This window comes from Carcharhinus amblyrhynchos, chromosome 25, assembly GCF_965287045.1.
Source record: "Carcharhinus amblyrhynchos chromosome 25, sCarAmb.v2.hapA, whole genome shotgun sequence".
Taxonomy (NCBI): Eukaryota; Metazoa; Chordata; class Chondrichthyes; order Carcharhiniformes; family Carcharhinidae; genus Carcharhinus; species Carcharhinus amblyrhynchos.
In genome coordinates, this window is record NC_137348.1 from 1116840 (window position 1) to 1142040 (window position 25201).

General features: G+C 48.1%; 1 protein-coding gene across 8 annotated transcripts in view; it reads right to left on the minus strand.

Annotated features, from left to right (window-relative positions):
* The window catches only part of brd3b (bromodomain containing 3b), a 72313-nt gene extending 56764 nt beyond the window's left edge, over positions 1 to 15549 (minus strand). For 6 of the 8 annotated variants that reach the window (XM_080212291.1, XM_080212288.1, XM_080212287.1 and 3 more), the window contains exons 1-2: positions 15503 to 15549; positions 3051 to 3144 (exon numbers count right to left, since the gene is read on the minus strand). The gene's annotated coding sequence lies outside the window, so the exon portion shown is untranslated. Of the gene's footprint in view, positions 1 to 3050; positions 3145 to 5612; positions 5697 to 15498 lie in introns of those variants that run through there. The other 2 variants (XM_080212283.1, XM_080212284.1) reach the window with 2 other exon arrangements.
* Between the last annotated feature and the right edge of the window lie 9652 nt (positions 15550 to 25201).

Below are 25201 nucleotides of genomic sequence, written 5' to 3' on the forward strand. Positions count from 1 at the left end.
GTATCCGCTTCCACTACCTCTCCTGGCAACGGGTTCCAAGCACCACTACTCTCTTTGTAAAAAATCTGCTTCATACATCTCCTTTAAACCTTGCCCCTCGCACCTTAAACCTATGCCCCCTAGTAATTGACTCTTCCGTTCTGGGAAAAAGCTTCTGACTAACCACTCTGTCCGTGCCCCTCATAATCTTGTAGACTTCTATCAGGTCTCTCCTCAACGTCCATTGCTCCAGTGAGAACAAACCAAGTTTCTCCAACCTCTCCTCATAGCTAATGCCCTCCATACCAGACAACATCCTGGCAAATCTTTTCTGTACCCTCTCCAAAGCCTCCACATTCTTCTGGTCATGTGGTGACCAGAATTGAACACTATATTCCAAGTGCTACCTCACTAAAGTTCTACAAAGCTGCAACATGGCTTGACAATTTTTAAACACAATACCCTGACCAATGAAGGCAAGCATGCCGTATGCCTTCTTGACTATCTTTTCTACCTGCATTGCCACTTTCAGTGACCTATGTACCTGTACACCCAGATCCCTTTGCTATCCCCTCTGCCATATACTGTACACTTCCTATCTGTATTAGATCTTCCAAAATGCATTACCTCACATTTGGACGGATTAAATTCCACCTACCATCTCTCCACCCAAGCCTCCAACTGATCTATATTCTACTGATTGTCCTCATCGCAATGTGCAAATCCACCAATCTTTGTGTCGCCCTCAAATTTATTAATCAAACCAGTTACATTTTCCTCCAAATCATTTATATCTATTACAAACAGCAAAGGTCCCAGCACTGACCCCTGAGGAACGCCACTTGTCACAGCCCTCCATTCAGAAACACACCTTCCACTGCTACCCTCTTCTTTGACTGAGCCAGTTCTGTATCCACCTTGCCCGCTCATCTCTGATCCCACTCAACTTCACCTTCTGCACCAATCTGCCATGAGGGACATTGTCAAAGGTCTTACTGAAGTCCATGTAGACAACATCCACTACCCTGCCCTCAATCATCTTCGTCACTTCCTCGAAAAATTCAATCAAGTTCATGAGACACAACCTCCCCTTCACAAAATTATTCTGCTAAATCTTTTCTGAACTACTTATAATGCATTTATATACTTCCTTAAAATAAGGTGACCAATTCTGCACAAAGTACTCCAGATGTAGTATCATCAATACCCTGAACAACATCAGCAAATTTGGCAACCATCCCATCCATCAAAGTCATTTACATAAATTGTAAACAGTTGAGGCCCAGCACAACGCCACACCCACTTGTTACATCTTGCCAGCCTGAAAAAGACCCATTTAAATAATAAAAGCAAAATATTGCAAATGCTGGAAATCTGAAACAAAAGCAGAAAATGCTGGGAAAACTTAGCAGATCCATTAATGCCTACTGTCTGTTCCATTAGCCAGCCAATCATCCATGGGTCCATTTGGGCAGGTCCAATGGGATGAAGGAGTGCAATATCAAGGGTAGGAGTCTTAGCAGTGTTGAGGAGCAGAAGGACATTGGGGTTCAGGTCCATAGGACTCTTAAATCGGCCTCACAGGCGGAGGATGTGGTCAAGAAGACGTATGGCATGCTAGCCTTCATTAATCGAGGGATTGCGTTTAGGAGTCGGGAGGTAATGCTGCAACTTTATAAGACCCTTGTCAGACCCCACTTGGAGTACTGTGCGCAGTTCTGGTCACCTCATTACAGGAAGGATGTGGAAGCTATTGAGGGTGCAGAGGAGATTTACAAGGACGTTGCCTGGATTGGGAGGCATGCCTTATGAAGATAGGTTGAGGGAGCTATGTCTCTTCTCCCAGAAGATGAAGGTTGAGAGGCGACCTGATAGAGGTTTATAAAATGTTGAGAGGAATAGATAGGATGGATTCTCAGAGGCTATTTCCCAGGGCTGCTACGAGAGGACACAGGTTTAAGGTGCTGGGGAGCAGGTACAGAGATGTCAGGGGTAAGTTTTTCACTCAGAGGGTCGTGAGTGAGTGAAATTGGCTGCCGTTGGTGGTGATAGAGGCGAATTCACTGGAGTCTTTTAAAAGAGTTCTGGATGAGTACATGGGATTTAATGGGATTGGGAGTTATAGATAGTTCTACGGCCTGGTAGGTATGGATATGATCGGCACAACTTGTGGGCTGAAGTGCTGTAGTGTTCTATGTTCTATTTATGCCTGTATGTCACCCACTATAATGTAAACTTTTGTTTTCCACAATAACCTTTAATGTGACACTTTATCAAATGCTTTCTGAAAATCTAAGTACAGTACATCCGCTGGTTCCTTTTATCCATGGCACGTTACTTCCTCAAGGAATTCCAGGTTAAACATGATTTCCCTATCACAAAATTTAATTTTCAAGTTTGCTGATGACACCACCATAGTGGTGCAGATCTCAAACAGTGGTAAGATGGGGTACAGGAATGAGATAAAGAATCTGGTGAACTGATGCAACGACAATAATCTCTCCGTCAATGCAAACAAAAGAGGTTGTCATCAACTTCAGGAAGCGCAGTGGAGAACATGCCCTTGTCTACTTCAATGGGAGTAGAAATGGTTGAGAGCGTCAAGTTTTTAGATGTCCAGATCACCAACAACCTGTCCTGGTCCCCCCATGCCGACACTATAATTAAGAAAACCCCACCAATGGCTGTACTTTCACAGAAGACTAAGAAAATTTGGCATGTCAGCTTTGGGTCTCAGCAATTTTTACAGATGTACCACAGAAAGCATTCTTTTTGGTTGTATCACAGCTTAGTATGGCTCCTGCTCTGCTCAAGACTGCAAGAAACTACAAAAGATCAGGAATGTAGCCCAATCCATCACGCAAACCAGCCTCCCATCCTTTGACTCTGTCTATACTTCCCACTGTCTCAGAAAAACAGCAAACATAATCAAGGACTCCACGCACCCCTGACATTCTCTCTGCCATCTTCTTCCACTGGGAGAAAGATACAGAAGATATATAGAAGTCATGTACTAACTGACTCAAGAACAGCTTCTTCTCTGTTGCCATCAGACTTTTGAATGGACTTACCTCACATAAGTTGATCTTCTCCACACCCTTGTTATGACTGTAAAACTATATTCTGCACTCTCTCCTTTCCTTCTCTATGAACAGTATGCGTGGTCTGTAGCGAACAAGACAATGTGTTTCACTATATACATGTGACAATAATAAATCAAAATTAAAAACTATATTGACTCTGCCTGATTGCCTTGAACTTATCCAAGTATCCTGCTATAACTTCTTTAATAATAGCATCTAACATTTTCCTTCGACAAATGATAAGCCAACTGGTCTAGTTTACCACTTTCTGACTCCCTCTCTCTTTGATGTGGAGTTGCCAGTGTTCGACTTGGGTGAGCACAATAAAAGGTTACACAAAACCAAGCTAAATTCCAACAGGTTTATAGGGAATCATGGGCTTTTGGTGCACTGCCCATTCACCACGTGAGTGGAGTAGACTCACAAACACGGCATATATAGGCAAAGTTACAACTGCAAGATAATGGTTAGAATGTGAGTCTTTACAGGCAATCAAGTCTTGACAGTACAGACAGTGTGAGTGGAGAAAGGGATAACCACAGTTAAAGAGGTGTGAATTGTCTCAAGCCAGGACAGTTAGTAGGATTTTACAAGCCTAGGCCAAATGATGGGGGTTACACATAGTGTGACATGAATCCAGACCCCAGTTGAGACCGTCTTCATGTGTGTGGAACTTGGCCATCAGTATCAAAGAAAATTACAGCACATGAACAGGCTCTTCGACCCTCCAAGCCTGCACTGACCATGCAGCCTGACTTAACCAAAACCCCCTACCCTTCCGAGGACCATATTTCTCTATTCCCATCCTATTTGTGTATTTGTCCAGATGCCCCTTAAAACTATCATATCTGCTTCCACTACTTCCCCCAGCAGCCACCACCCTCTGGTTAAAAAACTTGCCTCATACATCTCCTTTGAACCTTGCCCCTCGCATCTTAAACCTATGCCCCCTAGTAACTGACTCTTCCACCCCGGGAAAAAGCTTTCGATTATCCACTCTGTCCATGCCCCTCATAATCTTGTAGACTTCTATCAGGATGCCCCCTCAACCTCCGTCTCAGTGAGAACAAACCAAGTTTCTCCAACATCTCCTCATAGCTAATGCCCTCCATACCAGGCAATATCCTGGTAAATCTTTTCTGTACCCTCTCCAAAGCCTCCACATCCTTCTGGTACTGCGGCTGTATGAGCCCTCCGAGGTGTCCTCCTGGAGTACAGTTGTGATATTCTCCTTAACCAGTAGTACAACTCCCCCACCCCTTTTATATCCCCCTCTATTCCACCTGAAATATCTGTATCGTGGAAGCTGCCAATCTTGTCCTTCCCTTAACCAAGTCTCTGTAATAGCAACAATATTGTAGTTCCAACTACTAATCCAAGCTCTAAATTCATCTGCCTTCCCTGTTATACTTCTCGCATTGAAATAAATGTACTTCAATCCACCAGATCATCTTTGATTAGCAACCACACTCTACCTGTTCTTTCTGAGTCTTACTGGCCCTACTCTCTGGTTTCCCTTCAGTTGATTCACCTTTGCTTTGGTTCCCACCCCCCTGCCAAACTAGTTTAAATCCTCCCACGTGACACTAGCAAACCTCCCGGCCAGAATATTTATGCCCCTCCAGTTTAGATGCAACTCCTCCTTCTTGTACAGGTCCCACCTGCCCCGAAAGAGATCCCAATGGTCCAGATATCTGAAATCTTCCCTCCTACACCAACTGTTTAGCCACGTGTTGAGCTGCACTGTCTTCCTATTCTGAGCCTCACTAGCACATGGCACAGGGAGTAATCCTGAGATTACAACCCTAGAGGTCCTGCTTTTCAACTTTCTACCTAATTCCCTAAACTGCTGCTGCAGGACCTCATCACTCTTCCTACCTCTTCCTTCCTACCAGTAGACAGAGGGGAACCGGTGGATGTGGTGTTTTTAGATTTTCAAAAGGCGGTTGATAAGGTGCCTCATAAAAGATTGCTACAGAAGGCTAGGGTGCACGGAGTTGGGGGTAAGGTGTTAGCGTGGATAGAGGATTGGCTGTCTAATAGGAAGCAGAGAGTTGGTCTCTCAAGCTACTACCTATGACGCTTTTCTCCATCTTCATGCTCCTAAGTGCATCCAACTGGTGCTGCAACCTATCCATGCGGTCCATGGAAGCGTCACGGATCTCCCACATCTCACAAGTGCAGCACTTACTCGGTATTAGAAATGTCGGTCAGTGGGGTTAAGTTATTGAAGACAGCGTATAAAACTCCTACCTCCACTTTTACTGTCTCATAGCGGCCTTTTTTTTTGGTTCGAGGAGAGAGGGAGGGAGGGAGGGGATACACTGACGTAGTGTTTCAGGCTTCCCACTCTTTGACACCAGATCTTCTGCCTACTTCTCCAGAATGCACCAGTGAAGTACCCCAACCACCTCTACCAGATCTGCTCGGCAATTCTGCATTCTGCATCAAGTGTCTTAAAGGCCGCCTTGGAGAACACTTACTTGGAGATTAGAGGCAGGATGCCCTTGACTGCTGAAATGTTCCCTGACTGGAAGGGAACACTCTTACCTGGCGATTGTCATAAGTATCTGTTCATCGTTGCCATAGTGTCTCCAAGGTCTCACCGATTTATCATGCATTGGTCTCGCCAATGTACCACGCATCAGTCGCACTGCAGTCACAGAGGAATTAATTTGATTTATTGTCATACAGTGAAAAGTATTGTTTCTTGCACACTATACAAAGTATACAGTCCATAAAGAAAATAACGAGAAAGTGCAGAGAAAGATCAACTTTGTGTGAGGTATGTCCATTCAAACGTCTGATGGCAGCAGGGAAGAAGCTGTTCTCGAGTCGGCTGGTACAGGCCCTCAGACTTTTGTCTCTTTTTCCCCAACAGAAGAAGGTGGAAGAGAGAATGTTCGGGGGGGGGGGGGGGGGGGGTGCATGGGATCCTTAATTATGTTGGCTGCTTTACCAAGGCTGTGGGAAGTGTAGACAGAGTCAATGCACGGGAGGCTGGTTTGCATGATGGACTGGGCTACATTCACGGCCTTTTTTAGTTTCTTGCGGTCTTGGACAGAGCAGGAGCCCATACCAAACTGTGATGCAACCAGAAAGAATGTTTTCTACGGTGCATTTGTAAACGTTGGTGAGTCGGAGTGGACATGCGGAATTTCTTTCGTCTTCTTTGAAAGTGTTGGTGGGCTTTCTTAACTAGAGTGTCAGCATTGGGGGACCAGGACAGGTTGTTGGTGATCAGGACACCTAAAAATTTGAAGCTTTCAACCATGTCCACTTCATCCCCATTGACCTAGACAGGGGCATGCTCTCCACTACACTTCCTGAAGTCGATGACTACCTCCTTCATGTTGTTGACATTGAGGGAGAGATTATTGTCATTGCACCAGTTCCCCAGATTCTCTCTCTTTCCTGTACTCTGTCTTGTCATTGTTTGAGATCCAACTCACTACAGTGGTGTCATCAGCAAACTTGAAATTCGACTTGGAGGGGAATTTGGCTGCACAGTCATAGGTGCATAAGGAGTATGGTAGTGGGCTGAGAACACCGGTGTTGAGGATGATCGCGAAGGAGGTGTTGTTGCCTATCTTATTGATTGTGATCTGTGGGTTAGGAAGTCTGGGATGCAGTTGTAGAGGTAGGAAATGAGGTTCAGGCCCACGAGTTTGGCAATCAGTCTTGTAGGCATAATAATGTTGAAGGCTGAACTGTAGTCAATAAATAAGAGTCTGACATAAATGTCCTTGTTATCTAGGTGTTCCAGGATTGACTGCAGGGCCAGGAAGATGGCATCTGCTGTGACCCTGTTATGGTGGTCGGCAAACTGTAATGGATCCAGGCAATCAGGAATTGATTCATGTCATGACAAACCTTTCGAAACACTTCATAATGATGGATGTCAGAGCCACAGGATGATAGTCATTAAGGCACATTGCTTGGCTTTTCTTCGGTACTAGGATGATGGTTGTCTTCTTGAAGAAGATGGGGACCTCAGATCGTTGTAGAGCGAGGTTGAAAATGTCTGGGAACACCCCCATCAAGTAGGTGTAGGAGTAGAGTTAGGAGACAAATCAGCAAGGCAAAAAGGAGACACGAAATTGTTTTGGCAGATAAGGCAAAGGAGAATCCAAAGAGCTCCTACAAATACATAAAGGGCAAAAGAGTAACAAGGGAGAGAGCGTAGGGCCTCTTAAGGATCAACAAGGTCATCTTTGTGCAGACCCACAAGAGGTGGATGAGATTCTAAATGAATATTTCTCGCCAGTATTTACTGTTGACAAAAGCACGGATGTTAGGGAACTTGTGGAATTAAACACTAATGTCTTGAAGAGAGTGTACATATTAGAGGGGTGGTGGTGCTGGAAGTCTTAAAGCACATCAAGGTAGGTAAATCCCTGGGACCTGATGAGGTGTATCCCAGGACATTTTGGGACGCTAGAGAAGTAATTGCAGGTCCCTTAGCCGGGATATTTGAATCATCGATAGCCACGGGCGAGGTGCCTGAAGATTGAAGAAGGGCAAATGTTGTGCCTTTGTTTAAAACGGGCTGCAGAGAAAATCCTGGGAACTACAGGCCAGTTAATCTCACATCTGTGGTGGGTAAATTGTTGGAAGATATTTTGAGAGACAGGATCTATATGAATTTAGAGATGCAAGGACTGATCAGGGACAGTCAGCATGGCTTTGTGAATGGAAAATCATGTCTCACAAATTTAATTGTGTTTTTTGAAGGGTAACCAAGAAGGTAGATGAGGGCAGTGCAGTTGATGTTGTCTACATGGACTTTAGCAAGGCTTTTGACAAGGTACCGTGTGGTAGGTTGTTGCATAAAGTTAAATGTCACTGGATCCAGGGTGAGGTATCTAAATGGATACAAAATTGGCTTCAGGGTGGTTGAAGTTATTTTTCAAACTGAAGGCATATAACTAGCAGTGTGCCTCAGGGATCAGCTCGGGGTCACTATTATTTATCATTTATATTAATGATTTGGATGAAAATATAGGGGGCATGGTTAGTAAGTTTGCAGATGATGCCAGGATTGGTGGCATGATGGACAGTGAGGAAGGTTATCTCCATTGCAGCAGGATCTTGATCAATTGGGCCAGTGGGGTGACAAATGGTAGCTGGAGTTTAATTTAGATAACTGCGAGGTGATGCATTTTAGTAGATTGAACCAGGGTAGGACTTACTCAGTTAATGGTAGGACACTGGGGAAAGTTACAGAACAAAGAGATCTAGGGGTACATATAATAGAATCATAGAAAAACTACAGCACAAACAGGCCCTTCGGCCCACAAGTTGCACCGATTATATCTCTAGCTACTAGGCTTACCTATAACCCTCAATCCTATTAAGTCCCACGTACTCATCCAGAAGTCTTTTAAAAGACCCTATCGATTTTGCCTCCACCACCACCACCGATGTCAGCCAATTCCAGTCACCCACCACCCTCTGAGTGAAAAACTTACTCCTGACACCTCCTCTGTACCTACTCCCCAGCACCTTAAACCTATGTCCTCTTGTGGCAGCCATTTCAGCCCTGGGAAAAAGCCTTTGAGAATCCACCCAATCAATACCTCTCAACATCTTATACACCTCTATCAGGTCCCCTCTCATCCTTCGTCTCTCCAAGGAGAAAAGACTGAGCTCTCTCAACCTATCCTCATAAGGTATGCCACCCAATCCAGGTAATATCCTTGTAAATCTCCTCTGCACCCTTTCAATGGCTTCCACATCCTTCCTGTAATGAGGGGACCAGAACTGAGCAGTACTATCAGGAGTAACGTTTTCACTCAAAGAGTGGAATATAAACTACATCTACCGCTCCTCCTTCGTCAATGCATTTAGTCACATTTTCAAAAAACTCAACCAGGCTCGTAAGGCACAATCTGCCTTTGACAAAGCTGTGCTGACTACTTTTGATCATACTATACTTCTCTAAATGTTCATTAATTCCTGTCTCTCAGGATCTTTTCCAACAACTTACCATCCACTGAGGTTAGACTCACCAGTCGATAATTTCCTGGAGTATCTCTATTCCCTTTCTTGAATATAGGAACCACATCCGCAATCCTCCGGAACCTCTCCCGTCTCCATCAATGACACAAAGATCATTGTCAGAGGCTCTGCAATCTCTTGCCTCGCCTCCCACAGTAACCTGGGGTACATCCCATCCGGTCCTGGCGACTTATCTTTATGCTATTTAAAAGCTCCAACACTTCCTCTTTCTTAATGTCCACATATTCAAGCTTTTCAGTCTGCCGCAAGCCTGCACTACAACCAAGATCTTTTTCCACCGTGAATACCGAAGTAAAGTATTCAAAGAGCACCTCTGCTATTTCTACCGGTTCACTGTCACATTTTATAGGTTCTATACCTTCGCACCTCATCCTCTTACTCTCCACATATTTGTAGAACGCCTTAGGATTTTCTTCAATCTTACTTGCCAAGGCCTTCTCATAGCCCCTTCTGGCTCTCCTAATTCCCTTAAGTTCCTTCCTAGAAGCTGTATACTCCTCTAGATCCCTAATATTACCTAGCTCCCTGAACCTTTTCTTTTTGACTAGGTTTGTTACAACTTTCGTGCACCACGGTTCCCGTAACCTACCAAAACCTCCGACTCATCGGAACGTTGTCATGCAGAACTCCAGACAAACATTCCTTGAAAATCTGCCACCTTACTTCAGTACATTTCCCCGAGGATACCACCTTCCAATTTATGTCTCTAATTTCCTGCCTGATGGCTTCATATTTCCCCTTGCTCCAGATAAACACTTTCCTAGCTTGCCTGATCCTATCCCTCTCCCAATGCTAGTGTAAAGAAGATAGAGTTATGATCACTATCCCCAAAATGCTCTCCCACTGAGAGATCTGACACCTGTCCAGGTTCATTACCCAATACCAGATCAAGTACAGCATCTCCTCTTGTAGGCTTATCCACATACTGTGTCAGGAAAGCCTCCTGAATACACCTAACAAACTCCTCCCCATCCAAACCCCTTACCCTAGGGATATTCCAATCGATATTTGGGAAATTAAAGTCTCCCATCATAACAACTCTGTTATTATTACATCTTTCCAGAATCTGTTTCCTTATCTGCTCCTCAACAACCCTGTTACCATTGGGCGGCCTATAGAAAACACCCAGTAAATTCACTGACCCCTTCCTGTTCTGAACTTCCACCCACAGAGACTCCGTAAACAATCCCTCCGTGGTGTCCATCTTTTCTACAGCCATGACACTATCCCTGATCACCAGTGCCACTCCCCCACCTCATTTGCCTCCCTCCCTGTCCCTCCTGAAACATCTGAAACCTGGCACTTGAACTACCCAGGCCTGTCCCTGAGACATCCAAGTCTCTATAATGGCCACCACATCACATTTCCAAGCAGCGATCCACGCTCTAAACTCATACACTTTGTTCACAACACTCCTAGCGTTAAAATAGACACATCTCAAACCTTCGATATGAGCACTCCCCTACTCCATCACGTGTCCATCCTCCCGCTTACACTGTCGACAATCCCTCTCTATTTGCGAGCTAACCTCCTCGCTCCCAGTCACTTCCTTTCGATTCCCTCCCCCAACCATTCTAGAGTACATGTTCATAGCTCTTGAAAGTGAAGTCACAGGTGGACAGAGCAATGAAGAAGGCATTTGGTATGCTTTGTTTCATCAGTCAGAACACTGAATACGGGAGCTGGGACGCCTTGTTGAAGTTGTACAAGACATTGGTAACGCCAGACTTGGAATACTGTGTGCAATTCTGGTAACCCTATTATAGAAAGGATATTATTAAACTAGGAAGAGTGCAGAAAAGATTTACCAGGATGCTACCGGGACTTGATGGATTCAGTTATAAGTAGAGGCAGAATAGAGTGGAACGTAAGAGGCAGAGGGGTGACCTTATAGAAGTCTACAAAATAACGAGGAGCATAGACAAGGTAGACAGTCAATATTTTTTCCCATAAGGGAGTCTAAAACTTGAGGGCATAGATTTAAGGTGAGAGAGGAGAAATACAAAAAGTGTCCAAAGGGGCAATTTTTTCACACAGAGGGTGGTGAGTGTCTGGAATAAGCTGCCAGAGGTAGTAGTAGAGTTGGGTGCAATTTTACATGAGTATGATGGGTATAAAAGAATATGGGCCAAATATGGGCAATTGGGATTAGTTTAGGGGTTTAAAAAAAAGGGCAGCATGGATAAGTTGGGCCGAAGGACCTGTTTCCATGCTGTAAACCACTGCTCTGACATCTGCAGTGGCGACCTCAAATACAGATCCGTGCAGGGCTTCCAGGGTGGAGGACTGGCTCTCGCTGACCTCTTGCTCAAAACAGGAGTTCTTCCACAATCCCCAAGAGGCCAACGAGACAACCAACGAACTGGAACATTCGACAGAGATCCGTGGTTTAGCAACTGAAGATTAAGAGAGTCGAAGTGGACCCGTCTGGAAGGCTGCTGCCCTTGACTCAACATATATGCCCAAGCGTCGGGAGGTAGGTCAATGCCAGCCTCATCAGCAACGCTCAAAAGGCAGCCCCGAACATCACCTAAGCACAACGCAACATCATCTGCGCTCTCAAGACAAACCACAACATTGGCATCAAACCAGCGAAGGAGGGGCCACAGTAATACTGAACAGAACTGCAAAGAAGTGCACCGACAACTGAACAACGAGGAACACTACAGACAGTTACCCACAGATCCGACCAAAGAACATACCCATCAATTCAACTGACTAATCAAGACCTTTGATCCAGACCGTCAGAGCACCTTCCGTGCTCTCATCCCACATATTCCCCGCGTTGGAGATCTCTACTGCCTCCCAAAGATACACAAGGCAACACATCCAATCATCCCATATCAGGCAATGGGACTCTCTGGCTACTACTACAGCATCCTGACATCCACCATCCAAAGAACCCCCAGCTTCTGCTGCGATACTACGGACTTCTTACAGCAACTCAGCACCCATGGTCCAGTTGAACCAAGACCACTCCTCATCACAACGGATGTCTCGGCACTCTACACCAGCATCCCCAGAGCAACGGCATTGCTGCAACAGTCTCAGTACACAACACTAACAACTGCCATTTTCCAATTGCAATTCTCCAACTCATCCACTTCACATTCTGGGCCACATCTTCATCTTCGGTAACTAGTTCTTCATCCAGACACAAGGAACAGCCATAGGGATCAAATTCGCACCTCAATTTGCCAACATCTTCATGCACAACTTCAAACAAGACCTCTTCACCGCACAGGACCTTCAACTGACGCTATACACCAGATATATCGATGACTCACCGTGGGCTACTCTCCAGAATTGGTTGCATTCTTGGACACTTGCATCTCCATCAAGGACAATCATCTCAGTACTTCATTCTACCACACCTTTTTCAGGTCAAACAAGTAAACAAACTTAAATTACGTTCAGACAAAGAAAAAGCTCCACTTCTCCAGCTTCCACCCTAACAAGTTAAAGAAGCCATCCCCGACAGACAAACACTCCGTATACACAGGATCTGCTCAGATGAGGGGGAATGCAACAGACACCTACAGACGCTGAAATACACCCTCGTACGAACAGCATATGCCACTCGACTCATTGATTGACAGTTCCGACACTCCACAGCAAAAACCGCACCAACCCCCTCAGAAGACAAACTTGGGACATGACCGACACAGTATCCTTTATCGTCCAGTACTTCCCCAGAGCGAAGAAACTACAATATCTTCTTTGGAGCCTTCAACATGTCATCGATGAAGACGAACATCTTGCCAAGGCCATCCCCACACCTCCATTACTTGCCTTCAAACAATCGCACAAGCTCAGACTATTGCTCGCAGCAAACCACCTAGCCTTCAGGAGAAGGGCGACCACGACACCACACAATCCTGCCACGGCAACCTCTGCAATATGTGCCAGGTCACTGACACAGTTACGAGGTACAAGGTACATACTCATGCGACTTGGCCTGCAGACGCTGGAATCTGAAACCAAAAGAGAAAATGCTAGAAAATCTCAGCAGGTCTGGCAGCATCCGTAAGTTTGACAAAGAGTCACCTGGACTTGAAATGTCAGCTCTTTCCTCTTATAGATGCTGTCAGACCTGCTGAAATTTTCCAGTGTTTTCTCCTTTGGATGCTAAATTATCCCTCAGTGTACCCAAACAGGTGCCAGAGTGTGCCAACTAGGGGATTATCACAGTAACTTCATTGCAGTGTTAATGTAAGGCTACTTGTGACTCATAAACAAACTTTAAAATCACCAGCCAGGAGTGTTCCCTTCCTTTTGGGGAACACTTCAGAAGTCAAGGCCATTTAGCCTCCGATCTACAGATAAGCGTTCTCCAAGACAGCCTTCAAGTCACATGACAATACAGAATCACCATAGATACTGATGGTCAAGTTCCACGTGCATGAGGATGGGCTCAACTGGGATCTTGGGTTCACGTCACACTCTCTGTACCCCACAATATCTGGCCTTGGCTTACAAACTCTTATTAACTGCCCTGGCTTGAGACAATTCGCACCTCTCTAACCTGTGATTATTCCTCTCTCTTTTCACACTGTCTGTAGCTGTAAAGACTTGATTACCTGTAATGACTTATATTCCAACCATTATGTTGCAATTGTGTCTTTGTCTATAGATGCCATGTTTATGAACCTATTCTACTCACCTGACAATGGAGCAGCGCTCCGAAAGCCGTAAGCATCGTTCCTACCCTCTCTTTCCCCCTCCCCTCCAGTCCGCCCCACTACCCCTCCCTTCCTCTCCCCTCCTGTCCACCCCACTACCCCTTCCCCTCCCCTCCAGTCCCCCCCCCCCCCCGGCTACCCCTTCCCCTCCCCCCACCAAGTTCCTCCCCGCGACCCCTTCCCCTCCCCCCAACCAAGTTCCACCCCCGCGACCCCTTCCCCTCCCCCCAACCAAGTTCCACCCCCGCGACCCCTTCCCCTCCCCCTCCCCCCCAACCAAGTTCCACCCCCGCGACCCCTTCCCCTCCCCCCAACCAAGTTCCACCCCCGCGACCACTTCCCCTCCCCCCCAACCAAGCTCCCCCCCGCGACCCCTTCCCCCCACCAAGTTCCCCCCGCTACCCCTTCCCCTCCAGTCGCCCCCCGCTACCCCCTCCCCTCCAGTGCTCCCCCACCCCCTCTACCTCCTCCCCTCCAGTGCCCCCCACCCCCTCCCCTCCAGTGCCCCCCCACCCCCTCTACCTCCTCCCCTCCAGTGCCCCCCACCCCCTCCCCTCCAGTGCCCCCCCACCCCCTCCCCTCCAGTGCCCCCCCTCCCCCTCTACCTCCTCCCCTCCAGTGCCCCCCACCCCCTCCCCTCCAGTGCCCCCCCACCCCCTCCCCCTCTCCTCCAGTGCCCACCCCACCCCCTCCCCCTCTCCTCCAGTGCCCCCCCACCCCCTCCCCCTCTCCTCCAGTGCCCCCCCCACCCCCTCCCCCTCTCCTCCAGTGCCCCCCCCACCCCCTCCCCTCCAGTCCCCCCCCCACCCCCTCCCCTCCAGTCCCCCCCTCCCCTCCAGTCCCCCCCCTCCCCTCCACCCCCCCCTCCACTCCCCCCTCCACTCCAGTCCCCCCCTCCCCTCCACCCCCCCCTCCACTCCACCCCCCCCTCCCCTCCAGTCCCCCCCTCCCCTCCACCCACCCCTCCACTCCAGTCCCCCCTCCCCTCCACCCACCCCTCCACTCCAGTCCCCCCCTCCCCTCCACCCCCCCCCTCCCCTCCACCCCCCCCTCCCTCCCCTCCAACCCCCCCTCCCCTCCCCTCCACCCACCCCTCCACTCCCCCCCTCCCCTCCACCCACCCCTCCACCCCCCCTCTCCCTCCACCCCCCCTCTCCCTCCCCTCCACCCCCCCCCTCCCCTCCAGCCCCCCTCTCCCTCCCCTCCACCCCCCCTCTCTCTCCCCTCCACTCCAGTCCCCCCCCTCCCCTCCACTCCAGTCCCCCCCCTCCCCTCCCCTCCACTCCCCCCCCTCCCCTCCCCTCCACTCCAGTCCCCCCCCTCCCCTCCCCTCCACTCCAGTCCCCCCCCTCCCCTCCCCTCCACTCCAGTCCCCCCCCTCCCCTCCCCTCCCCTCCACTCCAGTCCCCCCCTCCCCTCCCCTCCACTCCAGTCCCCCCCCCCTCCCCTCCCCTCCAGTCCCTCCCCTCCCCTCCAGTACCCCCCCCTCCCCTCCCCTCCAGTACCCCCCCCCTCCAGTACCCCGCTCCCCTCCAGTCCAGTCCCCCTTGTGTTCCACCTCCCCCCAGACCACCCCAACCCCAATCTCAGGTCCCCTGCCTCTCCCCCACCCAGCACCCCTCTCTCTCCCTCCCACAGTACCCTTTCCTCCTCTCCCTCAGGACCCCCCTCTCTCTCTGTCTCTCCCCAACCCCCACATCTCCCCTCAGTCCCTCCCCCCTTCCCCCCGATACCTGCCTCCTGGCTCCGAGTCGCCGATTCTCCCGCATCCTTGGCGGCTGCGCTGAGCCCGCCCAGACAGTGCGCCTGCGTGGGATGTGCGCGATGTACGCTGGGAATTGTAGTTCCCCCAGCCCCGTGTCAGGGGTCACAGAGCAGCGGCGTGGGGAGCGTGAACTACAATCCCGGTATGCAACAGCGGCGCATGCGCACAGCTTCCCGCTGCCACCTTACAACTGGGGGAAAAGAGAAGCGGCAAAAAAAATTGAGCCGGAAAGGAAAGAGTTAATAAACCCGTTAGAGTCAGTGCTGAGGGAGTGCCGCACCGTCAGAGGGTCAGTGTTGAGGGAGTGCTGCACTGTCAGTGGGTCAGTGTTGAGGGAGTGCTGCACTGTCGGAGGGTCAGTACTGAGGGAGTGCCGCACTGTCGGAGGGTCAGTGCTGAGGGAGTGCCATACTGTCAGAGGGTCAATTATGAGGGAGTGCCGCACTGTCGGAGGGTCAGTGCTGAGGGAGCGCCGCACTGTCAGAGGGTCAGTGCTGAGGGAGTGCCACACTGTCGGAGGGTCAGTGCTGAGGGAGCGCCGCACTGTCAGAGGGTCAGTGCTGAGGGAGTGCCGCACTGTCAGAGGGTCAGTGCTGAGGGAGTGCCGCACTGTCAGAGGGTCAGTACTGAGGGAGTGTCGCACTGTCAGAGGGTCAGTGCTGAGGGAGTGCCGCACTGTCGGAGGGTCAGTGCTGAGGGAGTGCCGCACTGTCAGAGGGTCAGTGCTGAGGGAGTGCCGCACTGTCAGAGGGTCAGTACTGAGGGAGTGTCGCACTGTCAGAGGGTCAGTGCTGAGGGAGTGCCGCACTGTCAGAGGGTCAGTACTGAGGGAGTGCCGCACTGTCAGAGGGTCAGTGCTGAGGGAGTGCCGCACTGTCAGAGGGTCAGTACTGAGGGAGTGCCGCACTGTCGGAGGGTCAGTGCTGAGGGAGTGCCATACTGTCAGAGGGTCAATTATGAGGGAGTGCCGCACTGTCGGAGGGTCAGTGCTGAGGGAGTGCCGCACTGTCAGGGTTACTCAAGATGAATATTATGGGCATTGGAGAGTAAGAAAGAGAGAGAGAGTGTGGCTCAGTCACGGTCTCAGGTTTCGTAGCCACCCTCACCGCTACACACCGACACTCACACATCTCATGCAGTGAATGCAGGTGAGGGCGGGTGAATAAGTATCCTTAGACTGATGGTGAGGTGAAGAACACCCTTAACTCTCTCACATATTTATGGTCATGTATATTAAATATTCAATAGTAAATTATCAATTTATTAGCAGGTTAGGTGTAAGGATTCGCATTCTAATCCGTAATCTCTAAACTGTCTGTGCTTTATGTGCTCTGTCCGAGGCCAGAACTCTCCATTCACCTGACGAAGAGGGAGTCCCCTCGAAAGCTTGTGAGTTTACTATCAAATAAATCGATCGGACTAAAACCTGCTGTTATCAGACTTTTTACTGTGTTTACCCCAGTCCAACGCCGGCACATCCACATCGAGAGAAATAGAGCCAACGTTTTGAGCCTTGATGACCTTTTGTCCAAGCTCTTCACTGGAAAGAGCAAGATGTAGAACCAGTGTGGTAGGGATAAAAATTAGCAGATGTGAGAGTAGATTATGGGCCCCTAAGGGTAGCTAGACTGTGACAAAATTAATCAATAATCTATGGTAATGGAGGGCAGCAATCACAGTATGATAGAATTTCACAATCAGCTTGAAATGAAGATGCATGGGTCGATAACTAATGTTTGAAACTTATATGAAGATAATTATGAAAGAGTGAAGACGCTCATGTTCAATCTGCCAATCGCGCACATTGTCTCTCTTTCACGCACACTTTCCCTTGCACTCTCAACTCAACAGTTATGGGATAAGGCAGGAAAGTGGAGATGAAGATATTCACATCAGATTACTCTTGATCTCATTAAATCACAGAACAGACTCAGCGGGCCAAATGGCTCCTCTTTGCCCCCATGTCTTTTGGCTGAAGTGAGCTGGGAAATAGTTCATATAACTGATTTTTGAGGAAACATTTAATAATGCTCAGAAAAGATTATCCCCAGTGAGAAGGAAAGGGTCTTTGAGAACGATATGTCATCTATGGCTAAATTAGGAAGATAGTATTGAATGAAAAACTGTACAAATCAGAGGCTTGGACAGATTTTAGGAATCAGCAAAGAAAAATTGAAAAGATAATAAAGAGAAAGCAGACAATGAGAGAAAGCTAACTAATAATGTAAAAACCGAAAGTTAAAAATTCTACAGGCTTTTTTTATACTTGTTGATGTATGTGGGCCTCTCTGGCTGGGCCAGCATTTGTTGCCCATTCCTGAGGGCATTTGACAGTTAACCATATTGATTTATTATTGTCACATTAATTCACATACAGTGAAAAGTACTGTTTCTTACATGCTATACAGACAAGCATACTGTTCATAGAGAAGGAAAAGAGAAGGTGCAGAATGTAGTGTTACAGTCATAGCTAGGGTGGAGAGAAAGATCAACTTAGTAGAAGTAAGAAGTCTCACAACATGAGGTTAAAGTTCAACACGTTTATTTGGCAGCACGAGCTTTTGGAGCACTGCCCCTTCATCAGGTGAGTAGAGAATTGTGTTCACAAACAGGGCATATATGGACACAAACTCAATTACAAGATAATGGCTGGAATTGAGTATTAACAGGTAATCAAGCCTTTACAGATGAAGACAAAGCGAGTGGAGAGAAGGTTAAGTACAGGTTGAAGAGGTGTGAATTGTCTCCGGAAGAACAGTTAGTGATATTTTGCAAGCCTAAGCAAGTCATGGGGGTTAGAGATTGCGCGACATGAACCCAAGATCACAGTTGAGGCCATCCTCACGTGTGCGGAACTTGCTTATCAGTTTTTGCCTGGCTGTCGTCTGTCTTGAAGGTCACCTTGGAGAACGCTTACCCGCAGATCAGAGGCTGAATACCCGCAGATCAGAGGCTGAATGCCCGTGACTGCTAAAGTGTTCCCCAACAGGGAGGGAACACTCCTGCCTGGTGATTGTCGAGCAGTGTCCATTCATCCACTGTTGTAATGTCTGCACTGCCTTTGGACATCCTTTCCTGCAGCGTATCAGATAGACAACGTTGGACAAGTTACAAGAGTGTGTACCGTGTAGCTGGTGGATGGTGTCATGTTTTGCAGAGGTTGATGTGGCAGGGTTGTGTGGTGTCGTGATCACATGAGGTCGGCCTCAACCAGGATCTTGAGTTCATGTCACACTACCTGTAACCCCCACGACTTGCTTGGGCTTGCGAAATCTCACTAACTGTCCTGGCTTGAGACAATCCACACCTCTTTAACCTGTGCTTAACCCTCTCTCCACTCACATTATCTGCACCTGTAAAGACCTGATTACCTGGTAAGACTCACATTCCAACCAATCTTGTAATTGAATCTGTGCCCGTATATCCTGTTTGTGAACACAGTTCTCCACGTACCTGATGAAGGGGCAGTTCTCTGAAAACCCGTGTTACCAAATAAGCCTGTTGGACTTTAATCTGCTGTTGTGAGACTTTACTGTGCCCACCCCAGTCCAATGCCGGCATCTCCACATTACAACTTAATACGAGGTAGATCCATTCAAAAGTCTAACAGCAGCAGGGAAGAATCTGTTCCTGACTTCGTTGGTACGTGACCTCAGACTTTTTGTTTCTCATAGAACAGTACAGGCCCTTCTGCCCTCAATGTTGTGCTGAAATATGTCCAATCCCAAGATCAAGCTATCCCCTCCCTATAATTCTGGAGTGCTCCATGTGCCTATCAATAACCGCTTGAAAGTTCCTAAAGTGACTCCACTATCACAGCAGGCAGTCTATTCCACACCCCGACCACTCTCTGAGTGAAGAATCTACCTTGGGTATCTCTCCTCTATCTCCCACCGTGAACCTTATAGTTATGCCCCCTAGTCTCTGCACGTCCACTCTTTCAATCCCTCTCATCATCTTATAAACCTCTATTAAGTCGTCTCTCAGCCTCCTCCGCTCCAAAGAGAAAAGCCCCAGCTCCCTCAACTTTTCCTCATAAGACCTACCCTCTAAACCAGGCAGCATCCTGGTAAATCTCTGCACTCTCTCCAATGCTTCCACATCCTTCTTATAATGAGGTGACCAGAACTGAACACAATATTCCAAATGTGGTCTCACCAACTTCCAGTATAGTTGCAGCATAACCCCACGGCTCTTAAACTCAAACCCCCTGTTAATAAACGCTAACACACTATCAGCCTTCTTCACAGCTCTATCCACTTGAGTGGCAAGCTTCAGAGATCTGTGGATATGAACCCCAAGATCTCTCTGTTCCTTCGCATTCCTCAGAGCCCTGCCGTTGACCCTGTAATTAGCATTCAAGTGTGTCCTACCAAAATGAATCACCTCGCACTTAACAGGGTTAAACTCCATCTGCCACTTTTCGGCCCAGCTCTGCATGCTATCAATGTCTTTTTGCAGCCTACAACAGCCCTCCACCTCATCCACTACTCCACCAATCTTGGTGTCGTCAGCAAATTTATTAACCCACCCTTCAGCCCCTTCTTCCAAGTCATTGATAAAAATCACAAAAAGCAGAAGACCCAGCACTGACCCCTGTGGTACACCGCTGGTAACTGGCCTTCAGTTTGAAAATTTTCCCTTCACCACCACCCTCTGTCTTCTATGATACAGCCAGTTACCTTCTATCCCACACCTCCTTATCTTCTCGATGGAAGAAGGTGGAAGAGAGAATCTCCGAGCTGCGTGTGGCCCTTAATTATGCTAGCTGCTTTGTTGGGAAGTATGGACGGAGTCAACGGATGAGAGGCTGATTTGCATGATGGACTGGGCTTCATTCAAGAGCCATTGTAGTTTCTTGCAGTCTTGGGCAGAGCAGGAGCCATACCAAACTGTGATACAACCAGAAAGAATGCTTTCGATGGTGCATCTGGGAAAGTTGGTGAGAGACATAGCAGACGTGCCAAATTTTCTTAGCCTCCTGAGAAAGTAGAGGTGTTGTGGGCTTTCTTCACTATAGTTCAGCATGGGGGGAACCAGGACAGGTTGTTGCTGACCTGGACACCTAAAAACTTGAACCTCGTGACCATTTGTGGTGTATGTGGATTTTAGCAAAGCGTTTGATAAGGTTCCCCATGGTAGGCTACTGCAGAAAATGCAGATGCATGGGATTGAGGGTGATTTAGCAGTTTGGAACAGAAATTGGCTCGCTGATAGAAGACAGAGGGTGGTGGTTGATGGGAAATATTCAACCTGGAGTTCAGTTACAAGTGGTGTACCTCAAGGATCTGTTTTGGGGCCACTGCTGTTTGTCATTTTTGTAAATGACCTAGATGAGAGTGTAGAAGGATGGGTTAGTAAGTGTGCTGACGACACCAAAGTTGGAGGAGTTGTAGACAGTGAGGATGGTTGTTACAGTTTGCAGAGGGACATAGATAAGCTGCAGAGCTGGGCTGAGAGGTGGCAGATGGATTTTAATACGGAAAAGTGTGAAGTGATTCATTTTGGTAAGAGTAACAGGAGTACAGAATATAGGGCTAATGGAAGGACTCTTAGTAGTGTTGACGAGCAGAGAGATCTCGGGGTACATGTGCATAGCTCCCTGAAAGTTGGCACCCAGGTTGATAAGGTTGTTAAGAAGGCGTACGGTGTGTTAGCTTTTATTGGTAGAGGGATTGAATTTCAGAGCCGTGAGGTCATGTTGCAACTGTACAAAACTCTGGTGCGGCCGCACTTGGAGTATTGTGTACAGTTCTGGTCGCTGCATTATAAGAAAGATGTGGAAGCATTGGAAAGGGTGCAGAGGAGGTTTGCCTGTTATGGTGGGAAGGTCTTATGAGGAAAGGCTGAGGGACTTGAGGTTATTTTCATTGGAGAGAAGAAGGTTACGAGGTGACCTGATTGAGGCATACAAGATGATCAGAGGATTGGATAGGGTGGACAGTGAGAGCCTTTTACCTCAGATGGTGATGGCTAACACAAGGGGACATAGCTTTAAATTAAGGGGTGGTAATTATAGGACGGATGTCAGAGGTAGGTTCTTTACTCAGAGGGTAGTAAGGGCGTGGAATGCCGTGCCTGCAGCAGTTGTGGACTTGCCAACTTTAAGGGCATTCAAATGGTCAGTGGATAGGCACATGGATAACATTGGAATAGTTTAGGTTAGAGGGTCATTAGATTGGTTCCACTGGTCGGCACAACATCAAGGGCCGAAGGGCCTGTACTGCGCTGTAATGTTCTATGTTCTATTTTGTACCCATTGATGCAGAAAGGGGAAGTCCTCCACTACATTTCCTGAAGTCGATGACAACCTCCTTTGTTTTGTTGACATTGAAGGAGAGATTATTGTCATTGCACCAGTTCACCAGATTCTCTGTCTGTTTCCTGTACTGTGTTTGTCATTGTTTGAGATCTGATCCACAATGGTGGTGTCATCAGCAAACTTGAAAATTGAGTTGGAGGGGAATTTGGCCACACAGTCAAAGGTGTACAAGGAGTATAGTAAGGGGTTGAGGACATTGGTGTTGAGGATGGTTGTGGAGACAGTGTCATGGTGGCACATTGATTAGCATTGCTGCTTCACAGCGCCAGGGACCCGGGTTTGATTCCTGGCTTGGGTAACAGTCTGTGTGGATCATCAGGCCGTAAGACATGGGAGTAGAATAGGAGCTTGGTATGCCACTTGCCCATCGAGTCTGCTCCACCATTCAATCATGGCCGATATTTTTCTCATTCCCATTCCCCTACCTTGTCACCATAACCCCTGATCACCTTATTAATCGAGAACCTATCTATTTCTGTCTTAAAGACACTCAGTGACCCGGCCTCCACAGCCTTCTGCAGCAAACAGTTCCACAGAATCACCATTCTCTGGCTAAAGAAATTCCTCCTCATCTTTATTTTAAAGGATCATCCTTTTAGCCTGAGGTTGTGTCCTCTGGTTCTAGTTTATTCCTACTAGTGGAAACATCCTCTCCACGTCCACTCTATCCAGGCCTTGCAGTATCCTGTAACTTTCAATAAGATCCCCCCTCGGGCACGAACGAGACTCCAGGATGGTAGTCTGCCTCCCTGGTGCTAGGGTCCTGGATGTCTCTGAGGGATAGAGAGCATCCTAAAAGGGGAGGGTAATCAGACAGATGTCATTGTCCATATTGGTACAAATGACGTAGGCAGAAAGAGCAGGGAAGTCCTGCAAGAACAGTTTCGGGAGTTAGGTAGCAGGACCTCTAGGATAGCAATCTCTGGATTGCTCCCCATGCCACATGCTAGTGAGGCTAGGAACAGGGAGATAGTGCAGCTGAAAATGTGGGTAAAGAACTGGTGCAGGAAGGAGGGTTTCAGATTTGTGGATGACTGGAAAGTCATCCAGAGGAGAACATAATAAGAACATAAGAAATAGGAGCAGGAGTAGGCCAACTAGCCCTTCGAGCCTGCCCCGCCATTCAATAAAATCATGGCTGATCTGTCGTGGCTCAGTTCCACATTCCCGCCCTCTCCCCATAACCCTTAATCCCCTCTCTTATCAAAAACCCATCAATCCGCGTCTTAAAAATATTTAGCGAGGTAGCCTCCACCGCTTCAACGGGCAGAGAATTCCAGAGATTCACCACCCTTTGAGTGAAGAAGTTCCTCCTCAACTCCGTTCTAAACCGCCCCCCTTTTATCTTGAGGCTCTACCCCCTAGTCCTACTATCCTTTCTGAGCGGGAAGAGTCTCTCCACCTCTATCCTATCCATCCCATTCGTCATCTTATACGTCTCAATGAGATCTCCCCTCATTCTTCTAAACTCTAACGAGTACAAGCCTAATTTATTCAGCCTCTCCTCATAGCTCAACCCCCTCAACTCCGGCATCATCCTAGTAAACCTCCTCTGCACTCCCTCCAAGGCCAAAATATCCTTGCGTAAGTACGGCGCCCAAAACTGCACACAGTACTGCAGCTGCGGCCTCACCAATGCCCTATACAGCTGCAGCAAGACCTCCCTACTTTTATATTCAATCCCCCTCGCGATGAAGGCCAGCATCCCATTCGCCTTCCTGACCACCTGCTGCACCTGCAAGCTGGGTTTTTGCGACTCATGCACAAGGACCCCGAGGTCCCTCTGCACCGTCGCCTGCTGCAGTTTTTCTCCACGCAAGTAATAATCCTTCCTACCATTATTCCTACCAAAGTGGACCACCTCGCACTTGCCAACATTAAATTCCATTTGCCATTTCCTGGCCCATTCGCCCAGCCTATCTAGATCCTTCTGTAGACTCTCCACACCCTCCGCACAATTTGCCTTTCCACCAATCTTGGTGTCATCAGCAAATTTCGACACCCTACACTCGGTTCCCTCCTCCAGATCATCTATATAAATGGTAAATAGCTGAGGCCCCAGCACCGACCCCTGGGGCACTCCACTAGTCACCATCCGCCAATCCGAATAGCACCCATTGACCCCCACTCTCTGCCTCCTATTTGACAACCAATCCTCTATCCACGCTAACACCCTACCCCCAATTTCATGCCCCCTGACCTTCTGCAATAACCTCTTGTGAGGTACCTTGTCAAACGCCTTCTGAAAATCAAGAAAGACCACATCCACCGGCTCTCCTCTATCGACTGCCCTAGACACATCCTCATAGAACTCCAGTAAATTTGTCAGACACGACTTCCCCTTAACGAAACCGTGCTGCGTCTGCTCTATCAAGCAGTTCCCCTCAAGATGCCTCGCTATTTCCTCCTTGATAACGGATTCTAACATTTTACCTACAACAGACGTTAAACTAACCGGCCTATAATTCCCTGCCTTTTGCCTGGCACCCTTCTTAAACAACGGCGTAACATTAGCCGTTTTCCAATCTTCCGGCACTTTCCCGGAATCCAGCGACGTCTGGAAAATAACCACCAAGGCATCCACTATCACCTCCGCCATTTCTTTCAGAACCCTCGGATGCATTCCATCCGGTCCTGGGGACTTGTCCACAATCAGCCCCTCCAGTCTGTCGAGCACCGCCTCTCTAGTAACAGTAATGTCATCGAGACCCTCCAGTCCTACCACCTTTCCATCTCTAACACCCGGCAAATTATTCACGTCCTCCTCCGTGAAGACCGAAAGAAAAAAGTTGTTCAAGACCTCAGCCATATCCCCATCCCCTACCACTAAGTCCTCCTTCTCATCCTCTAAGGGACCAACGTTCACCCTAGCCAGCCTCTTCCTTTTTATATACTTATAAAAACTCTTGCTATCCTTTTTTATATTAAGCGCTATCCCAGCTTCATAGTTTCTCCTACCCTTCTTTATCAACTTCTTTGTCAATCTTTGTTGACATTTAAACCTCTCCCAATCCTCTTCTCGCCCACTACTCTTAGCTACTCTAAACGCCTCCGCTTTTAATTTAACACTTTCCTTCACCTCCTTCGTTATCCACGGCTTATTACCTCTCCTCCTACAGTCCTTTTTGACCATCGGAATAAATTTCAGCTGAGCACCAAGAAAGATCTCCTTAAAGATCCTCCGCTCCTCCTCAGCAGACCTACCTTCCAACGCGCTCCCCCAGTCCACATTCGCCAATTCTTCTCTCATCCTACCATACTCCCCTCTGTTCAAACAAAGGACGTGCGTCCGGGAGCCCACTTTCTCCTCCTCCATCTGCACCAGAAACTCAAGAAAGGTGGGTTACAC